This window comes from Mesoplodon mirus (assembly GCF_964341445.2).
Source record: "Mesoplodon mirus genome assembly, chromosome: 4".
NCBI lineage: Eukaryota > Metazoa > Chordata > Mammalia > Artiodactyla > Ziphiidae > Mesoplodon > Mesoplodon mirus.
In genome coordinates this window covers 53343716-53367100 of record NC_138979.1, presented here as the reverse complement: position 1 = coordinate 53367100, position 23385 = coordinate 53343716, and the positions used below count along the sequence as shown (strand labels likewise).

At 43.9% G+C, this 23385-nt stretch overlaps 1 long non-coding RNA gene across 4 annotated transcripts in view; it reads right to left on the bottom strand.

Annotated features, from left to right (window-relative positions):
- Positions 1-23385, bottom strand: part of LOC309801917 — a 139820-nt gene that overhangs the window by 46980 nt on the left and 69455 nt on the right. For all 4 annotated transcript variants that reach the window (XR_014293684.1, XR_014293685.1, XR_014293686.1 and 1 more), the window contains one exon: positions 7176-7327. This is a non-coding gene — a long non-coding RNA (uncharacterized lncRNA). The remainder of the gene's footprint in view (positions 1-7175; positions 7328-23385) is intronic.

Here is a 23385-nt window from a genome sequence, read left to right as displayed (position 1 = left end):
TTGTTGCGGTGCCCAGGCTTCTCATTGCGGTGGCTTCTCTTGTTGCGGAGCACGGGCTCTAGGTGTGCGGGCTTCAGTAGTTGTGGCACATGGGCTCAGTAGTTGTGGCACACAGGCTTCAGTAGTTGTGGCTCGTGGGCTCTAGAGCACAGGCTCAGTAGTTGTGGTGCACAGACTTAGTTGCTCTGTGGCATGTGGGATCTTCCCGGACCAGGGATTGTACCCATGTCCCCTGCACTGGCAGATGGATTCTTAACCACTGCGCCACCAGGGAAGTCCCCACAAAACTTTTTTAAAACGGGAAAGAGAATGTCTGAGATGTGTAGGCTTAACTGAGAGATGCTAATGTATATACAATTGGATAGGAGTTCCAGAAGATGAGAATGGAGAGAATGGAGAATTATTTGAGGAGATCATGGCTGAGAGTTTTCCAGATTTCAAATAAACACATATTGAGCAACACAACACAGGGCTCCACTGGGTGGGCCTGCGGGGAAGCTCACCTCTTCCTTCAGTGGATGTTGTTACAGGCACTATATCATCTAATGCTCACAGCCACCTTCTGGGACAGATGTGACAATTCCTGTTTTCAGACGAGGAACCTGGGAGACCCAAGGGTGGCAGGCTTGCCTGATGTAATTTGGTCACAAGTGGTGGAGCTGATCTCAGGCAGAAATGTCCAAGTTGAGATAGGGTGACCAGCTTGTCTTGGTGTGCCCAGGACCATCCTGGTTTTAGCACAGAAGGTGCCACGTGTAATGGAGTCCTTCAGTCCCAGGCAAACTGGGATAGTTGCTCACCCTAGGTTAAGTGCATGGACTTTGGAATTTGATAGACCTCAGGATGAGTTCCATTTCTACCCTTCCTGACTGTGTGTCCCTGGGCAAATTATTTAACCACTCTAAACCTCAAAGTATTATCTGTAAAATGGTGATAATAGAGCCAACGTGCAGATTAAATGGTGATTCACTTACAGCTCTTAGTCCTATACCTGGCACCTGGCAGGTACCCAATGAATGGTAGCTGCTGTTATTTATATCATTATGTGGACAAAAACGTTGCCTGCCATTCCGGTAAACAAGGAAAGTGTCCCGCCACCTGCCACTGCAACCACCCCCGATGGTGCACCCTGAGGGGAATTCAGGATGGAGAAAAACAGGATACTGGCCCTAGATAGTTAGGATGCTTATCAAAGGAATAATTTCAGTGAGCCCAGACTCTTGTATCTTCCCACACATAGAAAAGCATTAAAATCATTAACTTGAGATATTTGTTTTTGTCATTAGAAGTAATCTTTGGCTGTTCAACTACCTCAGAAACTCCTACGTATCCTGGTTCCTCCCTTACCTCTTTGGAACAGTTTCTCAGAGCTATCTGAGAGGCTGATTCCCAGGCTATAGTCCTCGGTAAGGTCTCCAAATAAAACAACTCTCAGCTTTTAGGTTGTGTGGTTTTTTTCAGTTGACAATGACTGCACAATTTGTATGTTTCCCACTATGATGCTCCACCTGTATAGAGCAGGGCCAGCTCCCAGAGGCCTTGGATGCCAGGATTAAGGGTATGGATGTCATCTTTTAGGCCAGCAGTCCTAAAATCTAACTGTACATCAGAATCAGCTGGGAGCTTTGTTTAAGACCTAGATACCTAGGATGCATCGTCAAAAATTCTGATTCAGCATGTCTGGAGGAGGGCCTGCTGGTTCACAGTAAGAAATCTCTGAAAATTGTTTATATACCACTGAAACTTTAGAAAACATTATAATCAGTGTGTTGGCCAGTTTTGCTGTCTATGAATGCTTTGAGTTGTGGCAGACCTTAGCTGCGGTCAGACTGGCAAAGTTAACTCAAGGTTAAGCCCTCTCTTAGCCAGGACAGGAGAAAAGGCCATTGTTTTGTTTTGTTTTGTTTTTGTCTTTGTTTTGTTTTGTTTCTTGAGGCTTGAGCTTGCAGGAGGGTGAAACTGTGAAGCAGCTTGTTGAGGCCCCCAAAGATTTCTAATGCGCAGGGCAAATGCATGATTCTTGTTCCTCTGTCCCAGGGCTGCGCTTTCCAGACCACACCCCTGGCAGCTGCCCCAGGCTCCCACCTCTGCAGAGGAAGGCATTCCCTCCCCATGACCTCATCAGAATGCATCCCCCACTCAGGCCACCTCACCACCAATTCTTCATCAACACAGGCCCCTCCTGCAAACAGAGTGGGCATGGTACAGTCTGTGTTCTTTAACCCTGAATCAAGATGGGGACCTACTCTGGGGCATGAATCATCCTCAGAAACAGTCTGGCTTAGAGCAGGTTTCTTAAATGTTTGGAGATTGCAAAACAGCAAACAATATACTTTTATGCAGAGTATCTGTGAACATTTTCTTAAAGCAAATTAGCAGACCAAAAAAGCAAAATAATTCCTATTTCCACCCCTTGCCCTTCAAACTGACATAAACAAAAAGGAAGTCATTAAATCAGACCTCACGGCAATGAAGAGATAGTGCCTTATCTTGTTCTACCAAGAGGACTTACATAACTTTGAATAATTTCTTCTCTCATGGCGCACCGGGCATTGTTCAGGGAATGAACATCCTGTTAAATGATAGTTTAGAAATGCTGTATAAGTGAGAAAACTCCAAGCTGGGAGGTAGAGAGATGTGGGTTTGTCACCAATGGGTCCAATGACCTTTGGCAAAGGCCATCTCTTTCTGGGTTGAGGTTCCGCCTCCATGAAAGGGGGTGGGGTGGAGTGGGAGGTGACTAAGGTAGGTGTAGGTGGGATTAGTTTAGAGCTGCGTTGTCCAGTGCAGTGGCCACTAGTCACAGGTGGCTATTTAAGTGTAAATTAACTAAAATTAAATAGAACTAAAAACAGAAAATTTCAGTTGCACCAGCCACATTTCAAGTGTTCAAAAGCCATGTGAGGCTAGTGGCCACCATATTGGACAGTGCAGATAAAATATTTCCATCGTTGCACAAAGTTGTATTTGCAGCACTGGCCTAGATTGGAAAGAATGCAATTCCATTCTACCACTTTCTTCATATTGTGCCCCAGACAGACACTGCTAATCGATCACAGTATTCTTTCCCTCTGCATCCTGATGTGTCTTCATTATCTTTCTCAGAGATCCTGGAATATGGTGTGAGACAAATTTTGTGCTTCCAGGGACTAGATCTGAGTTCTTAACCTTTTTTTGTCCTGTGGCCCCTTTGGCAGTCAAATGAAATCTAGGGATTCCCCTCTCAGTAGAATGTTGTTAAATGCGTGAGACAAAATACCAAAGATTACAAAAGAAACCAATTATGTTGATATAACTTTCAATATAATTGAAAAAAAGAATAAATACTTGACATAATAATAGATATGCTTCTTTACTAATGCTTCAAATGAGATCTGGTGGCAAGTAATTTTTTACTTATAATGTTATCATTTTGCTGTGATTTTGAAGTAATGTTGAAAATAAAAGATTATTTTGAGATTCCTGTAATATCTATAATGAGATATAAAAAATGAGTAAGATTTCTTTGGTGAAAAAGTCATAGATAGTGCCAACACTATTGTGGGGTGTTACCTTTATTTGTAATTCAAGAAAATGCTAAATTTCAGTTAGTAATGAAAATAAAGATTTAAACCTTTTTCATCCAAATGTGTGGACTCATTGAATTCTACCCACAGATCCCTTAGAATTCCATGGACCCTGCTGAGGAGTCCCTGAACTAGGTGATCTGTGATGTCCCTTCCAGATTTGCCATTTTGTGGCCACATAAAATAAATTTCTCCAATTTGTTCATGCATTTATGGAGGGTCAGTGTGCCAAGACTGCAGTCCTTAATCATGATCCCTCTTCTTCGAGAACATTCCATGTAGTTGGGAAGGTATGGTGTGGGGTGATGGGGAGGTCTGTTAGGAATGGGGAGGAGAGGGGAGCGGGGAATGAAGAAGGGGATCAAGGGAATAATGGAGAAATCTCTGTCACCTCTGTCACTTCCTGTGGTGAAGATAGGAGGACAGGGGTTAATTGTCACTGCTGACTGCAGCTGACCACAAAGTCATTCCCTCCATGAAGAACGCAAAATTAATACCATGAACTCAACGTGTGAAGCTAGAAAACCAAATGGTTAGCATTTGGAGATGACACCCCCTCTTCTTAGTGTCCTCCTCCCCAAAGGCCTTTTATGTCATGACCTTCAGGACTTTTTGGACAGTTTTATGTCTTTTTCAAAACAAATGGAATGACTATTAGTGAAAAAGGAGTTTCTACAAACACCAGTGACAGTGAGGGGATAACTATTTATAGCCTGGGCTCTGAAACCAACATATTCTCATTTCTTACAGTGTCCAGAGCCAGATCTATGCCAGTGAAAATTAATTTACACAAGAATTTCTTTTCAGTTTATAAGAAACATGTGCCTGCTACTTTCTTCTGGGAATTCTGACAGATCACAAATTCAGTCAAACTTACAAAAATTAGCTGGCTGCAGCAGAGATACCCAAATCAAACTTGATTTCCCATTAATCAACATTTCATGATCTTGGAGCCAAGCAGGAAATCTATCTACAGTCTCTCCTCTGGCAGAATACGCTCCCATACCAGCCAAGGAAAGTGCCTCTTTCCCTGACAGGGAATGCATTATTTCATTCCTTCAGCCTTTTGTCATTCATTTACCGATTCATTCATTCATTCATTTTCCAAGTAAGTACTTTTAGTTACTGTGTTTTCAGCCCAGGATTAGACATTACAGGGATGAGAACTAACATTTATTGGGCACCTTCTGTGTGCCAGGCACAATAGGATACCTTTTCTCATCTGTTGCCATCTTTAACTCTCACAACCACCCGAAATTGTTGGAATTATTATCCAGTCCTAGATATGAAGACCTCGAGGCTCAGAGAAGTAAAATAATTAACTAGTTAATTAATCAGCTATTAATAAGTAATTTCCTACTTAAGTAATTCCCTAGAAAGGAAAAAAAGTATGATTCTGATTCTCCAGGGGTTTAAATCCAGATGGAGAGACAGTACTGATACAGCTACAGTTAGAACTATTGATATGAGAAATAATAAAATAGCAATGCAAGATACATTGATTACATTCTGAAATGAGAAAAGAGATAAGAAAGGTATAGGGATCACTGTGGTCTGGGCTGGTCAGTGAAGGTAGGCTTACATCAAAGGATGGGAAAGACGAGGCTATTGGGAAGGGGATGAAAGAGGACATTCCAGGTAGCGGGGTGGTGGTGAGCAAAGGTCCAGAATCAGAAATCAAATGTAGTTTGGAGGTGGGGTGGAGCATGCCATGAGGATACAGACCTGTTACAGTGAAGGTATTTCTTAGCACAGTGCCTTATGTGTACTAGATAAACACTTGATGAAGGAACAACCAGATGCATAAAAGAATGGAAGAGTGTGTGGCTGGGAACGGGGCTGGCTAGATGCGGTCAGCCTGGGTTACAGAGGGCTTTGTCAGGCTGAGGAATGGTGTGTCCACTCCTGGGAACACAGTGAAATCCATTCCCCTGGAATCTAGACCACACAGGACTTTGGAGAGAGATTTGGTCTGGAGAGAAGGGGATCAGATGCTTTTTCCTGATTCTTTATTTGTAAAGCATACCTTAGAGGCAAATATATTAACATCATGAAATCAAAACCCAATCTAACGAAGAGCTCAGGTAACCAAAAAAAAAATTTTTTTTAAGTATAATCATGTACAAGAAACCTAAACATCCCATGATAGAAGAGTGGTTAAGTAAATGATGAGGCAAGACTGGAGACAGGATGACCAGTTAAGAGCTGCTGAGAGCTGACAGTAAGGGATGGAGAAAAGTGAATGGATTCTAGAGATATATTGGAGGTAGAATCCCCAGGACGTGGTGACTGATGAATGTGAGAGATGGAGAGAATGGTGTCAGGGATAATTAATGTCTGTGTTTCTGGCTTGGGCAACTGAGTGGATAAAGGTGCTATTTACTGAGATGGGAGGACACTGGAGGAGCCGGAGGAAATGATAAATTCAGTTTTCAACACATTGAGCTCGAGACGTGACCAAAGATACTCATCACACAGTTGGTTATATAGGTCTGAATCTCAGGAGAGACGTACGAGCTAGAGACATAGATTTGAAAAGTACTGGCTTATAGCTGGTAAATGAAGGTGCAGAGATGGACGGGGCTGCCCTGGCAACACGTGTAGAGTGAGAAGTGGTCTAGGACAGAGGCTTGAGGAACCCCAACATTTAAGGGGTGGATAGAAGAATAGGAGCCCAGAGTGGGGACTGATAAGGAGCAGTCAGGGAAGTAAGAGAAAAACCAGGGAAGGGAGATTTGTGGTCAACAGCATCAGATGGCACTAAGAGGTCAGAAAAGAAAGGGACTTAGTGTCCACTGGATTTAGCAATGAGAAGGTCATGGGTGACTGTGGTAGGGACAATTCCCATGGAATAGTGGGGACTGAAGCCAGTTTAAGTGGTGTGAGGAGCGATCGGGAGGTGAGAAGTATAGCCAAGCTGTTTAAGAAGCTAGACTGTGGAGGTGATAAGAGATATAAGGTAACAGCTGAAGGGAAACAGAGCATAAGGAAAGGTGGTGTTAGGATGGGACAGACATAAACACCTTTAAATGCTGTTAGGAGAAGAACCAGTGGAAAGGACATGGAAAAGACCTGGAAGGACATATGCTGAAATGTTAATAGTGATTATCTGTAGATTCTGGAATCGAGAGACCTCTGAATGTCTGAAAACAGTCCAAATAGTATTCACTGTTGTTTTGGTATTATCTATTTTATTACTACAGAATTCTCTGAAATGCATCAATTTACACATAGCTTCACTCAAATATGCAGAGATTTCATGGATGGGAATATCCTGCTGCCTGACTATGCTGGAGAGCAGAGGAAGCATTTGCAATGATCAACACTGGTGGTAGCCAGCATCCAACACGGCCCACAATGATCCACATCTCCTGGTATTCAAGCCTTTGTATGAGCCCTTCCCACACTGAGTCAGGGCTGCCTGTGTGACTAATATATATTGTACAAATGACAATTAGGACCAAGGATAGGTCCTAAAAGGCACTACCACTTCAGCCCTGGTCTCTTATATTGCTCGCTCTGGATAAAGCCAGCTGCTATACCTTAAGGACACTCAGGATGCCCCATAGAAAGGCCCACATGGAGGGAAAAGAGCTAGCATCAACTCACCGTCATAAGAGTGAGCCACTTCGGATGAGGATCCTCCAGTCCCAGTCAAGCCTTCACGTACAGCTCCAGCTGACACTTGGACGGCAACTGCAGGAGAGACCCTGAGCAGGAGCCTCCAGCCGAGCTGTTCCCAAGTTCCTGACCCACAGAAACTGTGAGAAATGTGAAATGATTATTGCTGTTTTAAGCTGTTACATTTTGGGGTGATTTGTCATGCAACAGTAAACGACTAATGCAGGCACCTTGCACACTTTATGGGGCCCATAGGAAGCTTTATCCACTAGACAACAGTCTGGATGCAACAGCATTTCAAAACAGATGTACTGATGTGTGTTAGGTGTGAATAATGGGCCACATGCTCAGGCATCCTTCTGTGTGTGGAGCACCACCTCTCCTACCCCATCGCACATAAACAAATGGACAATACTGGTTGTTTTGCAAATAATATTTAATACTGAAGTGTTGCACATGACTCAAATATGAGTCAAGAGTGTGTGAAGGCTTTGTGATGCTGTAGTTTCAAGATGTAATTTTGGTGCAGGTGGACTTGAACAGTTTCAAATTGTATAATTAATGATATTCCACTTCCATGACAACTACTAATTAATCCTGCCTGTTAGTGTGAACTTTTAGCCTGTGGGAGTTTAAGTCCTCCTAGCTGACATGGGAGAGCAAATTACCTTAGGCTTTCATTTTTTAATAAAATGACTGGCAGTGGAAGGAAGGAAGGGGTCGGGTAGGCGGTGGGGTGCTGCTCCCTGGGAACCAGTGGACCACGAATTCAGCATCTGAGCTTATCAAATCCCCTAAGGTCAGGGGATAGCTCTTTCCCACCTGTTTTCCCATTGCTGGCACACTACCTGGCACATAATAATGGCTCATTAAATATTTGTTGAACAAATAGCAGTTGAATAAAGCATAGTTCCATTCCTCCTCCCCCCTCCCTCTCTGTACTCTTAGAATTTAATAGAAACTCTTTAGAAGGTTCCACCTCTGCAGAAGCTCATTGAGGGAAAGGATTTCACATGGGAGTGGAAGCATTTTGCCAGGGCCAAAGACAGTAGCAATCTCCCTTCCCCCTCCCACCTCCTCATGACCCGGGAAGTGAAACTGGAGGGTGTGGAACTGGAATCCTTCCATAGACCCCTCTCCTCTCTGTGAGCACAGTGCCTGGCACACAATGGGCCAGGCACACATCACTGACTGATTGAATAAATGGAGCACCAGTGGGAAAGTCAGTCACCAATAGTCATGGTGGCAGTGTAACCAAGCAGGACCCTATGGAACCTTCCCAGAACAGCCTTGCTCACCCATGTCTTCTGCCTGCCTCTTGTCTGTAGAAAAACTGTAGCCTCCTAGGCTTCCCTGAGTTCCAAAGAGTACATTTAATCAGAGAAGTTGAGAAAATGCAGAAAGAAAGGAGAACAGGCAAGGAAGGCAAAAATAAAAATAGTTTAGCCATTAAACAAAGTCAAGGACCTTTAGTTCCTCCTCAAGGGCTAGAGATAATATCCTGAGCCACGTCCTTTGAGCTGTTTTGCAGAGACTGAAACCCTCACCAGGTGGAAGAAGTTAACTGTCTGCTGCCCACAAGCACGTAGACCCCAGACTGGTTGGAACCAGAAAGTTGATGATGCTGACCGCTGATTACCTCACCATCAACCAGTCAGAAGACTGTTCATGAACTGATCACGTACCCCAAAACCCCCCTCCCTCACCCTGTCTTTAAAAACCTTTCCCTGAAAGTCTTTGGGGGAGTTGGGGTCTTTTAAGCATTAGCTGCCCTGGACTCCTTGCTTGGTGCCTGTGATAAACACTGCACTGTCCTTCACCACAACACGGTCAGGAGATTGGCTTTACTGCATAGGCAAGTGGACCCAAGTTTGGTTTGGTAACAGCAGAGGCTTGGGGGGGTGTCTGAAAATCTAGTGAAGAGTCTCATTCTCATCCAGATAGGCCCCCCTGGTTTCATTTTGTGGCCCAGGGGTAGAATGTGGCACCTGGAGACACTTTGGTTTCCCAAACAAGCTTTCTCCTACTGTCCTTTGAAGGGAGGCACATCTCCCTCAGGGCAGTTAACGGATTTGTGGCTGGCCCTGGTCACTGTGGTCATTTCCAGAAGGAAACAAAAATAGTTCTCCACTCCCACATCCTGACCAGTGTAGGGCAGGGAAGTCACTTGCCAAGCCAGACAAAGACATTCCTGGCTCCCTCTGGGGCATTCTTTGAGCTCATCACCTGGGCCTGATGACAAGAAGAGGAACTGTTGTTGTGGGACTTGAGGGCCAGGGAGCTTTGATGGGTGAGAGGGAGGATCCAGGTCACCCTGCTGCGACCACCAGCAGCTCTTTAACTTCCATGATGATTTGTGGATCTGCCAGAGAGATGGATGGCTGGAGATTGGCAGGAACACTTGTCCTGGATTTCAGTAGACTGGGGACACTAGGCAGCCTGTTGCCGGAATATTTGTAGCAAGAACACTTGTTTATGAAATGAGATACCTTTTAATAAACAGCTCTTCTTGCCTCTCCGTTTATAAATGATGGAGGCAGCTGGTCCTGAGAGAGGACAGCATAACACAGGAATTAGAACAACTGTGTGTCCAGACCAGCCTAAAGGCTATGGATGAGTTGGGCAAACCGTGTTTCTGATGTTCTCAGGTGCCCCTCTGTGGAGCACATTTTGAGCCCACAGATGCTTCTGTGCTCACTCACTCCTCTGCTCTATCAAAATCTTCTCTTTATTAAGGCTCTGCCATCAGTCATGGACACTGCAGTGAGAATTAAAGTCATGCAAGGCTTTTTTCTCTGAACGTGCCTCTAATGAGTTAAATTCTCATCTGTGAGTGGTGGTCTATTTTGGTCTATCAAAGGCCACAGTGCAAATCTTGATTAATTCAAAGAAATTCTGGTGTTGATACTTTAGAAAAAAGAAGTTAAACAGTTTTTACTTTTTTGAAGAACTTTCAAAGTACATTGATAAACTTTTCCACCTTCTTGTAAATTTGGGAAGTAAGCTGGATAATTATTTTTATCTTCATGTTGCACAGAAGAAACTGAGGCAGAGAGCTTAAATGATGTGCACAAACTCCAGGACGCGTCCATGGGCTGGCATTGGCATGAGAGGACTCAACTCAGGATGAACGTCTTTCCAGGGACTATACATCCCTATGTAGGGCAAAGACAGCTCCACATATTGGCTGTCTCTTCCATGTGCTAATTGCTTTAAGACTAACTATCACTTAATCCACACAACAGTCCTTGGAGTGGGGGATTTGGTCCCCCTTTCACAGATGTAGGCATGGGGGCTCAGAGAATTTAAGCAATTCATCCAATTTCTTACAGCCAGAACGTGGCAGCACTGAGATTTCAATCCAAGTCTCTCTAACTCCTAGCTGTGCCTCCTGCTCTTAGCAGATCATTTAGAGACTCCCCACATCCCTCTTAGTCCCTGAGCAGAGGGGGATGGGAACTGCACAAACGGCTGTTGCTCCAGCTCTGATGGGGGGAGGGCTCCTGGGGACCTTTTCAAGTCTCTGTGGAACAGCAAGTTCCCATGGATGTGAAGATCTGCTGAGCTGGATGATACAAAAAAATGCACCGTTAGCTTTTTGAAGCCACATCACATTTTAGTGATTTATCATCCTATAAAGGCAGAGGAGGGCAAAAACAAAATATGGGAACAAGTGGTTTCCTATGGAGAGAAGGGACTAGCCCCTGCCGTGTTGTTTGTTTATATAGGACGGCAGATGGAATTCCTCTCCTGAATGCCTCGGGCAAGGGTCTCCATCCTCTGAATTCCTCTTCTGTGCTATCACAAGACAGGGAGTCTCGTAAAATCAAGAAAGGGATTCAGTGTCTTCTGCTTCACAACCCTCTCCCCACCACCAGAAGCCTATTGATTAGAAAGGAAAGGTCACAGCCCCTCTAGCAAAGCTACCCAGCAATTCATTGAAATAGTCAAAGCTTCTCCCAGCCCATCTACTTTCATTTATAAAACACTTACCCAATGTCCATTTGTATGAGGGGCCATTTATATATTCACACACATAAATATATACATATTATATACAACTCATCATCATCACAGCTAGCTAATACTTGGCGACACTTACTATGCCCCCAAGCACTGCTCCAAGCAATTTACGTGTAAGAACTCATCTCATCCTCATACTATCCCTATGAGATAGGTAATTTATGATGCCACATTTACAGATTTGGAAAATGAGGCGCAGAGAAGTAAAATAGCTTGGCCAGGGATATACATAGGTTTGCACCCAGTCCTCCTGAATGCAATGGATTGCTCTTACCCATCGTTAAAAAGCACCTCCAAGCAGATCGGAAAGCCTGACTAATGGACGTGTGGACAAATGCCTGGGGAGAGCAAGCAGGGAGGGACCACCTGTCTGGGAGAGGCCAGTGGTGAGAGCAGTTTTCATTGAGGAAGGAGTCTGTGAACTGACAGCCTACCTCAGCTGATAATTCTTTCCTGCCCCTATGGTCGATGGCTGCCCCTTACTCTCTCCATGGGAATGGAGTAACAACGAGGTTGGTATTAGAAGCAGCAGCAGCAGCAGCAGCAACGCCCGTGGCAATAACGATGCAATGCTTAATTTATCCAGCCCTGCGGCAGGGGTCCAGCGCTGTAGATCTGCAAACTTCCTTGATCACTGAAACCTAATCTTTTCAGGGCAACCTGTGTGTTGGCTGCAGTCTATGTTATGTTATTGAAGCCCCTCAACAGTTCTGTGAGGTGGCTCTTGCTATTCCCATCGTGCCTATAAGGAAACTGAGGCTCAGAGGTGTTAACTTGCACACTTCAGTGGCCTGGTTAGGATGGAGTTGGGTTTGAATCCATGTCGGCATGAGTTTGCCACTTCCCTTTGCTACCATTTTAACAAAAATCTTTCTAAAATATGCTTCACCGGTACGTACTTTCCTTAGTAAACATGGAGCAACACAATCTAGCTTCTTCTTGGTGCTGCAAGGCCATCCCTGTGAACACAAGCCACTGTCTGCAGTATGTGCTCGAGCACTAAAGAAGGACCTAGTAATTGGCTTGAGCCATCACTTACTTGGCCAGAACTGCTTGATTGCCCACTACCTCTCCAGAGATACTGCTAGGGATTATTAAGTTTTATGGGGTGATGGAGCTTTATAGCCCTATAAATAGCTCAGTCTGTCTTGTTCTCAGAGTTGTTGTTTTTTCAGATTCCTACCTTGTGACCTTTTTTGTTCTCTGTCATCACTTCTTGAAGCCAGTTGCCTGCACATCTATTTCCATGATTTCCATGCACTTCTCCACTTTCTGTTTGGAACTGAGTGTGGAGCAGAATCAAGATTGCCCATGGAAACCAAGGACTGTGGTGGGTTTTTTTTAAAATTTTTTATATCTTTATTGGAGTATAATTGCTTCACAACGTTGTGTTAGTTTCTGCTATACAACACAGTGAATCAGTTATATGTATACATATATCCCCATATCCCCTTCCTCTTGAGTCTCCCTCCCATCCTCCCTATCCCACCCCTCTAGGTCGTCACAAACCACCGAGCTTATCTCCCTGTGCTATGCGGCTGCTTCCCACTAGCTGTCTATTTTACATTTGGTAGTGTATATATGTCCATGCCACTCTCTCACTTCGTCCCAGCTTACCCTTCCCTCTCCCCATGTCCTCAAGTCCATTCTCTACATCTGACTCCTTATTCTTGTCCTGCCCCTAGGTTCTTCAGAACCTTTTTTTTTTTTTTAGATTCCATATATATGTGTTAGCGTACGGTATTTGTTTTTCTCTATCTGACTTACTTCTCTCTGTATGACAGACTCTAGGTCTTCCACCTCACTACAAATAACTCAATTTGTTTCTTTTTATGGCTGAGTAATATTCCATTGTATACATGTGCCACATCTTCTTTATCCATTCATCTGTTGATGGACATTTAGGTTGTTTCCATGAAGGACTGTGTTTAAAATGAAGTAAAATACAATCTGTGCCCATGGCAGAACCAGCCCTTTGCTTGGGCTTCCCAGAGAGTTTCCTGATTTATACCTCAATAACACTGTGTCATTGGCACAGACAGTGACATTTCCACAGTTTGACAGGTCTACAAACAGAAACTCAAGGATATGAACTGGCTTGCTTAGACTCACATGAACTCATGAACTGAGGTTTGAAATCAGATCATTTTAATGCCTAGCTTCCTGCTGTGCCCACTGGGTTGTTTGGCAGCGTGTAACAACAGTCAGATGCTTCCAGCCACTCATCTTTGGCTTCACTGGGACACTGACTTATCTAGCAAGGTAGGGTTAAAAAGGTCCTTGGAATCAGAGCTCATAAACTTAAAGAACCCTCAGATAACTGTCTCAGCTCAAAAGCATCTCTCTCATGGACCCTGAAGCCACTCCATGAGACACTGATGGCCACTGGAAATGTTTTTATTGGGGGGAGGGGGAGGACAGTAAGCCACTAAGCTACTATAGCTCATTAACACTTTAGCAATAATTAATTTATCATTCATTCATATGCCAGGTATCAAGTATCCTGGCCTTTAAGGTTCAAATGAAATACAGTAACCTCAACCTCATTCCATGTGTGGTGGGAACCTCCCTCTCCCTCCTAATTTTTCCATGGATTCTGGTGGGGAAGGGAGCTTGAGCTTTTCCTCATCACCGTGGGCTCTGAGTGCCAGGATCTGATGAATTAATTCTGTGGATTCCCCATACCTATCCTCTCTGGCTTCACTCCAGATGTGCAACACCGCTCCATTTCTTTGATTTCCCACAGAAAAAAAAATGATTCATACAAGGTTTCTGTAAGTGCAGCATGTGTCACTGAAGATTGAGGATATGGTGAAACATGGTTCCATCACACCCTATAAACTCCAGATTCAAGTATCAAATTCTTCTGCTCTTAAAAAAGTCCCTTGGCCATTTCTATTGACCTGGGTTCCTGCCATGTACACAGACTCTCTCCCTTCCTCTTTTCTCTCCTCTGTTCCCCTCAATTCTAGTTCATTTCTTACGCTAAGCAAATAATCCTGTTCTCTCTAACCTCTGTCTCATCAGATAACATTTCCTCCTTCTATTGCACATTCAGCCATTCATTTATTCAACAAGGATTAAGCAATATTCACTATGAGGCACCATGCCAGGCACAGCTGAAGATGCAAAGATGAATACGACATGGGTCCTGAGACCAAGGAGCTGATAATCTAGTAGAGGAGATAAGATACACACTGGATAACCAGAACATAAGGTAGAATGTGCTAAGAAGTTGAAGCATGTGGGGAGAGAGGCCATGCTGTAGGTGGCCAATGAACAGGCTACAGGTGGACTTAGATCCTTCCTGGAAGGGGGAGGAAGAGGTCTGAAGCCTGAGGCAGCACAACCTGGGTGAAGTGCAATAGCTGGGAACCAAGGGAGCTGAGGGGTTGGCGGGAAGGACTTGAGAACCTGGGATGCTGCACCCAAAGAAGGGATCAGGGCACAGGAAGCCCTTGGAATGATATTTCTCCCTCCTCCCTCCTCCTCCATATCCTGACTCTCCTATCAGGCTGGGCTAGAGCAGGGTGAGAAGGGAAGTGGGCTCTCCCCAGGCAGCATGGGTTGGATGACTTGGACCCTCTGATAAGAGCAATGGCCAAGGTCATCACTCACACTTCTGTCCGTGTAACTATTAGAGGAAGCACCTGGCACACGGTAGGTGCCCAATGACTATTTGCTAAATGAATGAATGGAGGGTGAACAGGACTGAAAACTGCTGTTTGGGTTTGGTATAGGATATAACTTATCCTAGTGAAAAGACAGAAAGGTATCAGAACTGGGGTCAGGGGTCATGAGATCTGGATTTTAGTTCTGGATTTAGTTCTCTTTTACTTTCTAGCTTGGGCAGGAGATCATTACCCATTCATTCATTCATTTGTTCAATGAGCAGTACAGGTATCCACTCCATGTCTAACTCTAGGCAACGAAAGCTGAATAAAGAGCTCAAGTGTTATGGTACAGACAGAAATATACCAAATGTTGAAATAATTGTATAAATTTTAGAAAAGAGAATTTTATAAATATTAGATATTTTATAAATATGATGGAATCTCTGAGATCCCTCCCAGACTGTTGCAGGATTAGACAGGATAGAATGACTCTCTCAACCTCCCTTTGTCCAGCCTGCCTGGGCAGTCTAGTTTAAAACAGTATCTTTGGAGTGCGTTTAAATTATTTATACCCTGTGACACTGGAAATAGTGAACTCTTGCTTCATTCTGACAAGTATCATTGCACTAAAGAGTAAGATGTAGAACACATGGGTCACACTGAAGGAAAAAAACATCAACTAGGTTTCCTTTGATCCTGTCCACTAATAACCCCCAGGTGAGTTTAGGAGGCGCTCACACCTTGAAGTGAGAGGCAGGCTCCAGTCTGACCGCCAAGGAGAAGAAGCGTGCATGCTGTTTGTGGACTGAGGGTGTAGAAAGCAAGCCAGCTCATGTGCTGGGGTGAAATAAGAGCATTCACTGCTTATTCTAGAAATGTACCGGGACCCAGCTTCCATTTTTACTGCATAGGTGTATGTGTCTATATCATGTAGATTTGCATAGAGGAAAAGACTGAATGGACATATAAAGTATGTTATTAATAATACCTGTCCCCTGAGTTCTTACTATGTATCAAGTGCTTTGTAAATATTATTTAAGTTGATCCTATTACAAACCTGTGTGGTGAAGTATTCTCTCTGTATTACAGATGAGGAAAATGCAGATCAGGAGGTGGACTCGCTTGCCTGAGATCCCACCGGAGTGGCTAGTGGAGCTTGTCTATCGATGCTGAGCCCCGGCTGCCATGAACCACCACCTCAACAGTGGTGTGTATTAGTGACATTTAATCTGTGTGTGTGTGTGTGTGTGTGTGTGTGTGTGTGTGTGGCGGGGGGAGTTGGGTGGTTTTAAATGTTATTCTTGATTATCCATATTTTCTAATTTTTTTCAATGAGTAAATACTGCCTTTGTAATAAGGAGAGAGCAAGAGCGTGATTGAAACATCTCTTCCCTTTTCCCATTCCTTTAGAACCATCCTAGGGGACAAATTCAACTTTTCCTGCATCCTTCCTCTCAACATTCCTGAAGGGCCAGCAGGGCCCAGGCCTCTGCCAGGAATCAGGAACTGAGAGTTCTCATCTGGAAAAAGCTCACAGTCTCATGGGGCCTCTTCTGTCACAGTGGGGTGGGGGGGTCACCTTTTCAGGTGAAAGAGTCAGGACCCCCAAGGAATTGTGCCAATCAAGGCGGGTAGAGATGGGACGGCGACCACATTACTTCACTTAGTAAAAACATGTATGTAAGATTTTAAATAGCCAGATTTCAGTGTTAACCATCATTCCTATTTTTGAAAAGCCCAATGAAAATAGAAAAAAAATGTGACCAAGGGGAAAAGAAAATGAGAGCAGAAGTACAGAAGACCAGCCCTGAGGAAGGGAGGTGTGATCACAGGTGTAGAAGGAATCAGAGCAATTGTAGGCAAATGCAGGTGTAACTATAGCAACAAATTTGAAAACTAGAAGAAATGGTGGAGCAAAAATAGATGCAATGAGATGAAAAACTTGAGTAGATCAATATGTAAACTTATATATAAAACCTGAAAAAGTACAAAAACAAAAACTAAATAATCTAACTTGTGAATAGAGATACCAACATATCCTTACATATTGATATTTGGGATAAACCCTTGGATCAAAGTATATTATTCTTTTGTTACAATGCTAATGTTTTATTTAGACTTCTACTTCTACATTCATCAACAGATTAAAGGAAGAAAATGTGATCAGATCAATGGAGGCTGACAAGACATTCAGTAAAATTCAGCAGCCTTTCCTAATAAAAATCCTAAGAAGAACAGAAGGAAATAGTTAATATAACTATCAAAAGACAACAGCAAATATTACAAATGGTGACACGTTAAAACATTTCCATTTAAATCAGGAACACTGTCCCCACTACTGTTAAACATTGTTTTGGAGGTTCTAATGGGTGCAATAAAACAAGAAAGTGAAATAATTTCTATAAAATTTTGGAAAAAGAGATAAAATTGCCCATTTTGCTGATGCTATAATTACATCTTGTATTTTAGAGTTAGTAAAAAAAAAAAACAAAACCAAAACACCCCCAGTACTAATAAGGAAATTTGCCACTTGGTACTGAGATAAATATTTTATTTTAAAGTGTAGGTTTTTTTTCTAAACTAATAGTAGACTAGCCATAGGAAGAAATGGAAAATAACTCATTCATAACAGCATCAAAGTTATAATAAACTTAGGAATAAATTTGAAAAGACAGATACAGGAATTTTATGAAGAAAACTTAAAGTCTTATTTAAAGTCTTAAGGGCTGAACAAATAGAAAGACATCCCACATTCTTGGATAGAAAACTTAATATAATAAGAATGTAATGCAATTCTAATTGGGATCTCAATGGCTCATATGTCTTCTGGAAAACAAGGCTAGAGGGCTTTACAGGGTATTAAAACATACCACAAAGCCTCTGCAATCAGAGCCAGAAGAGTACTGGCACACAAATAGATGGATAGAACACAAACAGAAAGCACCAGAATAGTCACAATGTTTGTGACTGTAATATGTGACAAGGGTGACATTTTATTCTAGTTGCGAATGAATATTTCTGTAATAAATGATGATGGCATCACTGGCCATCCATGTGAAAGAAAATAAAGTTGAATCCTTCTCTTATACTGTATTTACAAATAAATTCTAGATTAAAGGCCTAAATGTAAAAAATAGAACAAAAAAAATATTGAAATCTAGGAAAACATGTATCATCTAGGGACTAGCAATACCTTTCAAACTAAAACAATAAACCTAAAAGCTATAAATGAAAAATAGATGAATTACCACATTAAATTGCTACATTAAATTTGGAATAAATGTATGATACTATAAATAAGATAAAAAAGCAAATAAAGTTGGGGTCAGGGAATAGATGTGCATCACATATGACAGATAAAGGATGAAAATCTATAATAGAAAATTCTTATTAATTAAATAAAAAAGATAAGTAGCTCAATAGAAAAATTAAAGAGCAAATCCAAATTGATTGATAAACATATGAAAAGATGCTCAGCCTCATTACCAATCTAGAAAATGCAAAATAAAGTAACAATGAGATATTGTTGGAATTCGGAGATGATGAGAATTTTTGCTCATATACTGCCAATGGAAATATAAGTTATCAACTTTTTTTTTTTTTTTTTTTTTGAGGAGAGGGAAGCAATATGGCAACACCTATTACAAGTAAACACACACATATATTCTGACCCAGCAATCTCACTGTTGGGTGTGCATCTCATAGGAATAAAAGTATCAGAATGGAAGACTAGTCACAGGATAATATTAATTGCAGGGTGGCACAGTTATGTGAATGCTGTCCTTGGAGGTGTATATAGCATACTGGCATTGACAGAAACACATGTGCAGTGGCCAAACACGGGAAATCAGGCCACAGCCTCTTGGTGGACAAATGGCTGAGTGTATAGGGTCCACACATACCATGGAATATTGGGCAACAATTAAAGGGAATGAGTTGGATCTATACCAACTGACTCAGAGGGATTTCCAGGAGGTATCAGGAAAAAGAAAGGCAAGGTGTGGAGAGACGTATACAGCAAAGTCTCAGTTTCTGTGAAATAAACTATGCTCCCAGTCCCCTCATGAAGAAAGGTACTTGAGGATGCATGCCAAGGAGGGAACCAGGGAGGTAAGTTCAACCAAACCAAACCAGATGAGACCAAATCAGACCAGATCAGATAAGAGTAAATGAAACCAAACCAAACTAGATCATAACAAACCAGACCAGACCAAACCAGGCCAAATCAAGACAGATGAGACCAGCCCAAACCAAACTAAATCCAACTAAAACCAATCAAACCAGATCAGACCAGAACAAGCCAAACCAAACTAAACCAGACCAGACTAAACCCGACTAAACCCAACCAAGTCAATCAAGTCCAGAGCAGACCAAACTAAACCAGCTCAGACCAGACCAAACTAAACCAAACCTAAACAAAAACACACTGTCAAAGTGTCTCTGATTAAGCATCAAGTGTGACACCATTTTCATGTTAAGATGTGTGTGTGTGTGTGTGTGTATCTGCATATAATGACAAATGAAATGATGGCTACTAAATTATTAGTGGTGATAGCTCAGTGTGGTGGGAATTCAAGCGATTTTTATTTTCCTTGCACTTCTTTGTGGTGTTCAATTAAAAAATATAATATAGAGTATATATTATTTACCTAATTAGGAGAAAATTAGAAAGCTTCTCCACTGTCGAAAAATGATTTTTTTGGGGGGGTGGTACGCGGGCCTCTCACTGTTGTGGCCTCTCCCATTGCGGAGCACAGGTTCCAGACACACAGGCTCAGCGGCCACGGCTCACGGGCCCAGCCGCTCTGCAGCATGTGGGACCCTCCCGGACCGGGGCACGAACCCGTGTCCCCTGCATCGGCAGGCGGACTCTCAACCACTGCGCCACCAGGGAAGCCTGAAAAAAATGATTTTTTTATACACCTTTATTGGAGTATAATTGCTTTACAATGTTGTGTTAGTTTCTGTTGTATAACAAAGTGAATCAGCTATATGCATACATCCCCATAACCCCTCCCTCTTGAGCCTCCCTCCCACCCTCCCTATCCCACCCACTAGGTCGTCACAAAGCACCGAGCTGATCTCCCTGTACTATGCAGCAGCTTCCAAAGAATGATTTTTGAAAAAAAGGAAAAGGGGGAAAAAAAGACATCTCTTGATTCTGCAAGTTAGTAGAGAGATCTCCTCAGGGTCCTTCTGGCTTAAGTTAGGAGGGCACATCCATCCTAGAGCTTCTGGAACACAAGCAGGACTGCTGGCTGCTAAGCCCCCAAGGAGCCTTGTGCCCACAGTGAGTTTCTGGGCTCCAACCACATCGTGGGGCATCTTCTGCATCAATTTGGCTTCTGCTCTGGGCCTCTTCCCAGGAATTTCAGAGGAGAGAGAGGAGACTGCAGGGAACAGAGTGAGCTGGCGGGTCTCTCTCCAGGGCAGGAAACCCAGCCCTGCTGCGGTGCTCACAGAAACAAAAAGGAAAGTTTACTGTGGCACAGGGCTGAGTCACATTGATGGATAAGAAGGATCTCTCGTTACACTGGTGTGATTACTCAGGCTTTGCTCTCTGTGGGTCCCAGACTGTTCTGGAGCATGGCTTTCCAGGGAGGCCCATGGGATTAAGAGAGTGGGCTCATGACTCTATTTTCAGTTGCCTAATATCTAAAACACAACCCAGGCTCTCGTCTCAATCCTTGTGGGCCAGGCCTCTGGTGGAACTTTCTACAATCCCCGGCAGCTCTAACTAGGGGTGGAGGACATCCTTCACCCTCTTTCTCCCCACCGTGGTTGATGTTGGAAGGGAAAGAGTCCCATGGCCACAGCTCAGCATTGCCTCTCTTTTTTCATACACAGCTTGGGTTTCCGTGGGCTCTCTTTGTTTTTCCCTCTGCCATTCTTTTTCTTGTATCCTCCTGACTGTGTCCCTGATCCCGGGGAAGAGTTAGATCTGACAGCTGAAATATGAAAACATGAACAAATCGCAAAGACAGACAGACAGACAGACATGAGAACTAAGCTCAGGAAATGCCTCTTCCAGTATCCTTCTCAAGTAACCTTCTCAGCTTTGGAGGACATTGACAAAGTCCCCCACAGTGCCTTGCGCTAAATAGTTGTTCAATAAACATGTATTAGAGTAAGGTCTGTGTCTTCCCCATACTGTGTGTGAGAGGCCACATGTGGAGCCACCTGCCTCTCTCACATGTCAGCATGGGCTCGTTTAGCAGATTAACTCACAGATCAACCATCTGTTAGAAAAGGATGCCTTTGAGTCTCAGGGACTCCCCAGGTGCTGATGGAATAAGACAAGGGAAGATATATTTTGAAGCCTGGGACAGAGGGGAAGCCGAGTGGGAGAGGTAGATGCTACAGAGAAAGGTGGAAAGGAATGGAGTCAAGGAAAGGGGAAGAAAGTTATTCAAGAAAGTGTGGGAGACTCTGAAGCCAGCAGTGATGATGGCAACAATAATAATACGATAATGGCCATTGGTGAGGGGCTTCCCAAGGCCTTGGGAGCTAAATCACTTCCCTCTCGCTCTGCAGGGGATGTCTGTGGGGTCACTTTTTACTTTACTTTTCAGTCCCCAAGGCCCGGGAAGGGATCACTGGGCCAGTGCCACATGTCCTCAGCCCACGTTCTGGGCTGTCATGCCAGGAGGGCCGTGTCTTTCAGCAGGAGATTAGTGTGCTGGGTAGAGCAGGAGAAAGCCTCTAGGGAGGGCTGGGGCAGCAGAGGAGTCAGCTATTGCAAAACCAGACAAGTGGGCTGAGCCTGAGTCCCAATCCCTGGGCCAAGTCCTTTCACCGTGGCTCGGAGCCAGCCTGGGGAAATGAGTTCACTTGCTGGCTCCCATCCAGGTCTGATCGGCCTAGGATCAGGGTAGGTTCAGGATACTGCCTGGTTTCCTGCTCTGGGCATTCCTGCCGGCCCCCCATCCCCCAGTTGCCCCCAGCAGGCCCGACTGGCCTACAGGCCTGCAGAGGATCAGGCTCACCTCCTCCAAGAAGCCTTCTGGGCTCCCTAGAGACAAGGTTCTCCCAACCTTCGGATCTCTGTCCATCTTGTCTTTGTGACCCAGGGTGAGCTGTTTCTGGGCAGGGCCTGACATGCATCCCTTTCCTGGTCTCCACAGTATTTGGCAAGTTGTCTCCTACACAGGGGGGGTCCTTAGGGAACCAGCTTTGAGGTCAGATAGACTTGGGTGCAAATCTGGCCTCAGCCTCTAATCAGCTGTGTGACACGGGCCAGAGGCAGTCTGTTAGCCTCAGTTTCCTTATCTGTAAACTGGTGGTAAATATTCCTTAGGACAGTGTGAGGATTAAATTAAATGATACCTGTGAAGTGCTTCTAGCTCAGTGCCAGACATATACAGGCTGGCCACCACGTCTCAAACAGGTTCTATTAGTTTGTCATGTATGGTAATACAGTATTAATAAATCATTTATCATGTTTTTTTAACATCTTTATTGGAGTATAATTATTGGAGTATAATTGCTTTACAATGGTGTGTTAGTTTCTGCTTTATAACAAAGTGAATCAGCTCTACATATACATATATCCCCATATCTCCTCCCTCTTGCGTCTCCCTCCCACCCTCCCTGTCCCACCCCTCTAGGTGGTCACAAAGCACCGAGCTGATCTCCCTGTGCTATGTGGCTGCTTCCCACCAGCTATCTATTTTACGTCTGGTAGTGTATATATGTCCATGCCACTCTCTCACTTCGTCCCATCTTACCCTTCCTCTTCCCCGTGTCCTCAAGTCCATTCTCTATGTCTGTGTCTTTATTCCTGTCCTGCCCCTAGGTTCTTCAGAACCTTTTTTTTTTTTTTTTAGATTCCATATATATTTGTTAGCATATGGTATTTGTTTTTCTCTTTCTGACTTACTTCACTCATTTATCATGTTTTTGCCCATGTTTTCAGATGATGCACATCCTGTGGAAAGCCCTCCATCTATGGTCGTCCACTCACAGTGGTAAGCAGGTGGGTGCCCCAACGCTTGCTACCTCCTGGAGCCCAGATTTCCCTTGGTTGTTTCTCTTCAAGGCCACCTCAGCCTGCACCCCACTTCTAGCAAGGGCTGCCCCCCCAGATCTGGCTTTGGTGACCGAGGAGAGTGCGCAGAGGCAGGCTGGGCTATGGACCTGCCCCAGGGAAAAGCCAGTTCAGGCAATCGGCTGTCTTGTAGGGACTGGGCACAGCATTCACTAGAGGCCAACAAAACACCTGTAACTTGACATGCTGCCTTGGGACCCCAGGAATCAGCATTTGTACCTAATTGCTGTCTGCTTGCTTGCCACACAGAGAGGTTCTCCTATTTAGGAGAATCAGGAAAGTGGGCAGCCTATTAGTGTCTGCTAAATCACCAATCCAACCATCCTATAAATATTTATTGAGCACTTACTATAACCAGGATAATATGCTACAAGGGGTTGCATGGACACAGAGATCTAAGAGATGGTCCCTGGCCTCAGGGAGCTGAATGCCTGTTTGGGGGGACAGGAGAAGGTGCCCAGAATAGCACAAGGTGAAGTTCGAAGAAGGAAAAGACAACCCAGACCTGAGGAAT